Genomic DNA, 7,500 nt, shown 5'->3' with positions numbered 1-7,500 from the left:
AGCTCTGATCTGTCAGACTTAGCATCATAGACATTCTAGTCATCATCATGATCGTCATCGTCGTCATCGTCATCATCATCATCATCATCATCATGATCGTCATTATCATCATCATCATCATGATCGTCATTATCATCATCATCATCATCACCACCACAATCACCATCACCATTATCATCATCATCATCATCACCACCACCACCACCATCACCATCATCTTCATTATCATCATCATCATCATCATCATCATCATTACCATCACCATCACCATCATCGTCATCATCACCACCACAATCACCATCACCATCATCATCGTCATCATCACCACCACCACCACCACCATCACCATCATCTTCATTATCATCATCATCATCATCACCATCACCATCACCATCATCATCATTGTCATCATCACCACCACCATCACCATCACCATCATTATCATCATCATCATCATCACCATCACCATCACCATCATCATCATCGTCATCATCACCACCACAATCACCATCACCATCATCATCGTCATCATCACCACCACCACCACCACCATCATCATCATCATCATCATCATCATCATCATCATCACCATCATCATCACCACCACCACCACCACCACCACCACCACCATCATCATCATCATCATCATCATCATTGTCATCATCATTCAGCGTCCATTGTCCATGCTGGCATGGGTTGGACAGTTTGACCAGGGCTGGCAAGCTGGAAGGCTGCACCAGACTCCGGTCTGTTTTGGAATGGTTTCTGCAGCTGGATGTCCTTCCTAATGCCAACCACTCCAAAGAATGCAATGGCTGCTTTCACGTGTCTTTTACATGATACCAATATCTGCCATGACTGAGATATTTACTTGGCTTGATGGGTCTTCTTCTTCTCAAGCCCAACATAATGCCAAAGGTCTTGGTCATTGGCACCGTGAGGCCCAACACTTGAAATGAGCTCAACCACTTTGCCTCAATGATGATCAATACTTAAAAGGTGGATTTTACATGTCACCGACACAGGTGCCAGCATCAGCCAAGATTGCAATTTCACTTGGCTTGATGGGTCTTCTCAAGCATAGCATGTCACCAAAGGTCTCGGTCACTAGTCATTGCATCTGTGAGGCCCAAAGTTCAGAGATCATGCTTCCCCACCTCATCCCATGTCTTCCTCAGTTTATCTCTATTACAGGTTCCCAACACAGTTAGAGATTGGCACTTCTTTACACAGCTGTCCTCGTCCATATGCATTACGCAGGAGTGGCTGTGTGGTAAGTAGCTTGTTTACCAACCACATGGTTCTGGGTTCAGTCCCACTGCGTGGAACCTTGAGCAAGTATCTTCTACTATAGCCCCGGGCCGACCAAAGCCTTGTGAGTGGATTTGGTAAACGGAAGCTGAAAGAAGCCCATCGTATATATGTATATATATATATATGCGTCTGTGTGTCGGTGTGTCTGTGTTTGTCCCCCTAGCATTGCTTGACAACCGATGCTGGTGTCTTTATGTCTCCGTTACTTAGTGGTTCGGCAAAAGAGACCGATAGAATAAGTATTGGGCTTACAAAAGAATAAGTCCTGGGGTCGAGTTGCTCGATTAAAGGTGGTGCTCCAGCATGGCTGCAGTCAGATGACTGAAACAAGTGAAAGAGTAAAAGAGTAAAAGAGTATACCAGCACATTCATCTCCCTTGCATACCACATCTGATGCCTCTTACGCCTAACTTTTCTCTCAAGATGCATACACTCTGTCAAACACACACAGACATTGCACATCCAGTGAAGCATACCAGATTCATTTCTTTTAAGCCTACACATGTCCTCGGTTGTCATGGCCCAGGTTTCATTGCCATACAGCATAACTGTTTGCACGCAGGCATCATGCAATCTACCTTTCACTCTGAGAGAGAGGCCCTTTGTTGCCAGCAGAGGCAGGAGCTCTCTAAACTTTGCCCAGCCTAGTCTTATTCTGACAGTTATGCTCTTGGAACATCCACCTCTGCTACTAACTTGATCACCTAGGTAACAGAAGCTATCTACTGCCTCTACCTTACCCCACTGGCAGTTTATGGAGTCTATTTTCTGTGCATTTTCAGTGTTTATTGTACCTGTGCATCTTCCACACACAAAGGCCATTTTCCCTGTTAACCTTCCTCTGATATTGCTGCACCTTTTATGTGTCCAAAGCTTACACCAGGTGCATCTTACAGAGTTACTACTTACACTTTTTCTAAAATTGAGCTGGTCCATCTACCTGAAGGGACTTGTGATTTGTCTGCTTTCCTACTAACTAAGACTTTGATTTTTGCTAGGTTAACTCTAAGGCCCTTCAAATTTAGACCTTGCTTCCATACCTGGAACTTCTCTAGTTCTGGTAGTGATTCAGCTTTTAGAGCAAGGTCATCAGCATAGAGGAGCTCCCAGGGGCAGCTTGTCTTAAATTCCTGTTATTGCCTGGAGGATTATGATGAATTAGGACCGATCCTTGGTGAACACCTACTTGTACCCTAAATTCTTTGCTGTACTTGCTGCCAATTCTCACCTTACTGATAGCATCTCTGTATATGGCTTGTATAGCTCTCAATAGCCACTCGTCTATCCTTAGTTTCCACGTTGACCACCAGATAAGGTATCAGATGACCCTGTCAAAGGCCTTCTCCAAGTCAACAAAAGCTAAGTACAGAGGTTTATCTTTGGCTATGTATTTCTCCTGCAGCTGCCTTGTCAGAAATATAGCATCAGTGGTGCTTCTCCCTGACACAAAACCAAACTGCATCTCGTCTAGACTAATTCTCTCCCTAATTAGTTGGGCTATGACTCTCTGTGACTTTTCACCACCTGATCCAACAATTTGATACTTCTGTAATTATATCTATCTCAGGCATCACCTTTACATCTGTAGCAGTTGACTATGGTACTGCTACACCAGTCATTGGGTATGGCTCCTTCATGAACCACCTGATTCATGACCAACTTTTATTTGGCATAGTGTATCTAGGACTATGAATCTAATGTATTCTCCCCTTTCAAAAAGCTGCAGGGTATGATAAAAAGGAAATTTTGTGCAATGCTACTTTTCTTCCCCTTTTGTTACTCAAGCTCCTATACTCAGGGGAAGCGGGATCAACCAACGTCCCTACTTAAACCTTCCATAATAATGTTCAAAGATGGGCGAAATTCAGTTTGAATTTGTTTCTTACACATTATCTAAGTGAAAATTGTAATAAAAGAAGAAAAAAGAAATATGATCATAAAATAAATCTATAGTTTATGTATTTGAGGGCATAAAAGAAGCATAGACACATTAGATGCAGCCCAGTTTCAGCAAATCATATTCAGGAAAAAAATGTTTCAGAGCATTAAAGTTTATGGAAGACCCAACGTTACATAGAGGTAGTAGGAGCACTCCGTCGGTTGCGACGATGAGGGTCCCAACTGATACGATCAATGGGACAGCTTGCTCGTGATATTAACGTGCGAGTGGCTGAGCACTCCACAGACACGTGTACCCTTAACGTAGTTCTCGGGGATATTCAGCGTGACACAGAGAGTGACAAGGCCGGCCCCTTGAAATACAGGTACAACAGAAACAGGAAGTAAGAGTGAGAGAAAGTTGTGGTGAAAGAGTACAGCAGGGTTCACCACCACCCCCTGCCGGAGCCTCGTGGAGCTTTTAGGTGTTTTCGCTCAATAAAACACTCACAATGCCCGGTCTGGGAATCGAAACTGCGATCCTATGACCGCGAGTCCGCAGCCCTAACCACTGGGCCATTGCGCCTCCAGGTAGGACCTGGGGTGATGTCTTTGAAACATTTTTGGTGGGGAAAAAAGTGCATCTTACATGTCAGTAATTACAGTTAATTAATGATGAACTTGATGAAAATCACTGCCATTACATGATTAGCAACAAACGCAGTTCCCACGAAATAGAGGACAACACAATCACTGATACTTTTGTTGTTGTTGTTTTTTGTCCAATGTTTGGCTTAAGTATTTGTGTCAGCCTCTTGTCATGAACAAAGCTTGATTCTGTTCTGTTCCTGGTCTTATGTTTTAGATGCAGCTCAGTAGAAGATGCATCTTTGAAGAGATATGTCAGAGGAAATGGAATTATTGATTCTAATTGAGGGTTTGCTGTTAGCTGGTTTAACCAGAATTCTGTCAAGGAAAGAAAAGAGAAAAAAAAAGACATTGGAAAATCATTTTCTTGGCTTCACTGCTGTGTGGTTCTCTCAACACCTCTCTAAGGCTTTCCTTATTGTTCGTGTCTGATAAGAATGGTTTACAGATCTGCTTGTCAACAGTTTCCTCTTTTGGCAAGAACATCACCAATGTATTCTGAAGTTCTGACAGATGATTACCAATTCCTTCTTTCAATGACAGATTGATTTCCAACTGTTTCCCCATCTTTACTACAACCAGAGGAAAACTGAAGAGCGATTTCCTTTTTTTTTTTTTTAGATTTTTGCTGCCAATAAGAGATGTCTTTTTCTGAAGTGCCTTAACCCTATTGAGATGTTGCAACCTGTTTGCTTTGAATCTCTACATTGCAAGGTTCATCTCATTCAAATGGTTGAGTATACCTGACAAATAGGAAACAAATAAAGTACATATATGGCTCTCATAATTTTCTGCTAAATTGTTTTCATGTTCTCAGAGGAAAATGGTAATTTTTTCAGATAATGACATCCTCATTTATTTTGGTAACTCAACTTGCAATGACACTTTGGAAGAATCTCCTGGACTTTTTTTTCTACTGCTCCTTGTCCAAGGACAAGTTCTACCTTTATAACGGAATTTGGTTTGACAATCTTTTGTGAAGCAGAATGAGAGCTGATTGTCTTTGATACAAATATATTCTATTTGAAATGAAACTTGTAGAATTGGTTTAGGTGATGGATGGAATCCAAGATTAGGAAGAGTTCTTTTTTGATCATCTTGGAAATGTTTAGCTTGGAGTCTATCAAGTGCACAGGCCTTATTAGTTGTCTTTGCTTTTAAAATACTTTTGCTATCTCATGAATTTCAAATTTGAATTGGCAGTTATAAATTTGCAAAACATCGCGGTACCCAGTCAAAAACCACTAAGATTGTCTTATTTTTAGGCACAGAACCAGACTCATCATATTTGTGGTTCCATTTTCTGATCTTGATGGTTTTCATTGGAGGTTACTCATATTGTTTTAGTCAGTAATAGCCACAGGCACCATCAGACCAAAATATAACTACTAACAACATCCGTAATGCAAAACAAATGGATATCATCGTCTGTGGATATTATTGATAGAGAGAGAGAGAGAGAGAGAGAGAGAGAGAAGGATGTTCAGAATTTGTCTCACAGCAAGACTGTCCTTATTTTCCTTGTTTCTTCTTCTTCTTCTTCTTCTTCTTCTTCTTCTTCTTCTTCTTCTTCTTCATCATCATCAGCATCCTCCTCCTCCTCCTCATCATCATCATCGTTTAACATCCGTATTTCATGCATGCTTGGGTTGGATGGTTTGACTGGAGAGTGGCAAACCAGGTTCCGATCTCACCTGGCAGTGTTTCTACAGTTGGCTGCCCTTCCTGACGCCAACCACTCCGAGAGTGTAGTGGGTGCTTTTTTTACGTGTCGCCGACATGGGGAGGCAGTCAGGTGACACCGACAACGATCCACATGTGGTTCACTGCTGTAAGTGGAAGCTAGACAACAAAACTGATGAATGACTTGTGTGCTTAGAGTATCAAGTTCAACTCCTTCTAAAGAAAGTTTCTTTAAACCAGCTTCCTTTCCAGAAGGAGGGAAAACAAGGAAAATTGTTTTTTCTCATCAATTAGGCATTATGGCCTGGTCAGACTGTAATGACATGCATAAGATCTGGTCCTCAAATCTAAGTAGAGACTTCAATCTTGAAATCTTCAAAGCCACAGTTGAACCAATTCTACTATATGGCTCAGAAACCTGGACGTTATCAAAGAAACTTGAGAGGTGGTTGGATGGAACCTACACTCGCCTCCTTATGAGAGCTCAAAATCTCTCGTGGAAGCGCCATCCAACCAAAATGCAAATATATGGGAAACTACCACCTGTATCATCTCTTGTGAAAGGTAGGAGAGTCCAGTTTGCTGGACATTGTTGTAGAGCTGAAAAAGAGGCAATTTCTACTCTTCTCTTCTGGAAGCCATCTACTCGCAATACCAGAGGGCTCACACTCTCCTACCCTGATGTAATCTCCAGGGATACAGGCATCCAGCAACAGGACCTCCGTAATACCATGATGGACCGTGAAGTCTGGCGTAGCATGGTAAATTCCATTGTCTCGACCACGGTCGAACAATGATGATGATGATAGGCATTATACAATTTATTGTGGCATGTGACATTTTGGCCCAGCCATTTTGGCACCACTTATTTGGCATCTTTGATTTGATGCAGACTTATTTGGCATCAGACATTTTCTTGTTTTCCTCCCTCCCCCCCTCTCTCTCCCCCTCTCTATATGTCTAAGCATATTTCCTTTTTTATGTAAAGTGTTTATGTAAAGTGAAGTGGGGTGACTGTTGCTGTGAGTGTTGCTGGCCATTCTCTTTGGCATTGCCTTTCTCATCATGTCTGCGAGGCACAGTTTAAATACACTATTTCTTTACTACCCACAAAGGGCTAAACACAGAGAGGAAAAACAAGGACAGACAAACGGGTTAAGTCGATTATATCGACCCCAGTGCGTAACTGGTACTTATTTAATCAACCCTGAAAGGATGAAAGGCAAAGTCGACCTCACCGGAATTTGAACTCACAGCGTAACGACAGGCGAAATACCTATTTCTTTACTACCCACAAAGGGCTAAACACAGAGAGGAAAAACAAGGACAGACAAACGGGTTAAGTCGATTATATCGACCCCAGTGCGTAACTGGTACTTATTTAATCAACCCCGAAAGGATGAAAGGCAAAGTCGACCTCACCGGAATTTGAACTCACAGCGTAACGACAGGCGAAATACCTATTTCTTTACTACCCACAAAGGGCTAAACACAGAGAGGAAAAACAAGGACAGACAAACGGGTTAAGTCGATTATATCGACCCAGTGCGTAACTGGTACTTATTTAATCGACCCCGAAAGGATGAAAGGCAAAGTCGACCTCGGCGGAATTTGAACTCAGAACGTAGCGGCAGGCGAAATGCCGCTAAGCATTTCGCCCGGTGTGCTAACGTTTCTGCCAGCTCGCCGCCTTAACAACCTGTTACTCCCTCTCCACAACCATCTTCTGCTGCTTAGTTCCTCCCTTCTGTTTTTATTTAAACAGAAGGGAGTTAAGGGTCGTTTCTCTTGATAATTCCATCTTTTGTACTTCTAATGTTTTTTCTTCTTTTTTTTGTGCTTTTAATGTATTTTCTTCCTGTAAAAATATTCTTTTATTCTTTTATTCTTTTACTTGTTTCAGTCATTTGACTGCGGCCATGCTGGAGCACCGCCTTTAATCGAGCGACTCGACCCCGGGACTTATTCTTTGTAAAC

Source organism: Octopus sinensis, linkage group LG7, assembly GCF_006345805.1.
Source record: "Octopus sinensis linkage group LG7, ASM634580v1, whole genome shotgun sequence".
NCBI classification, from domain to species: domain Eukaryota; kingdom Metazoa; phylum Mollusca; class Cephalopoda; order Octopoda; family Octopodidae; genus Octopus; species Octopus sinensis.
The sequence above is the reverse complement of the archived record's forward strand: the minus strand, read 5'-3'. Positions refer to the sequence as shown.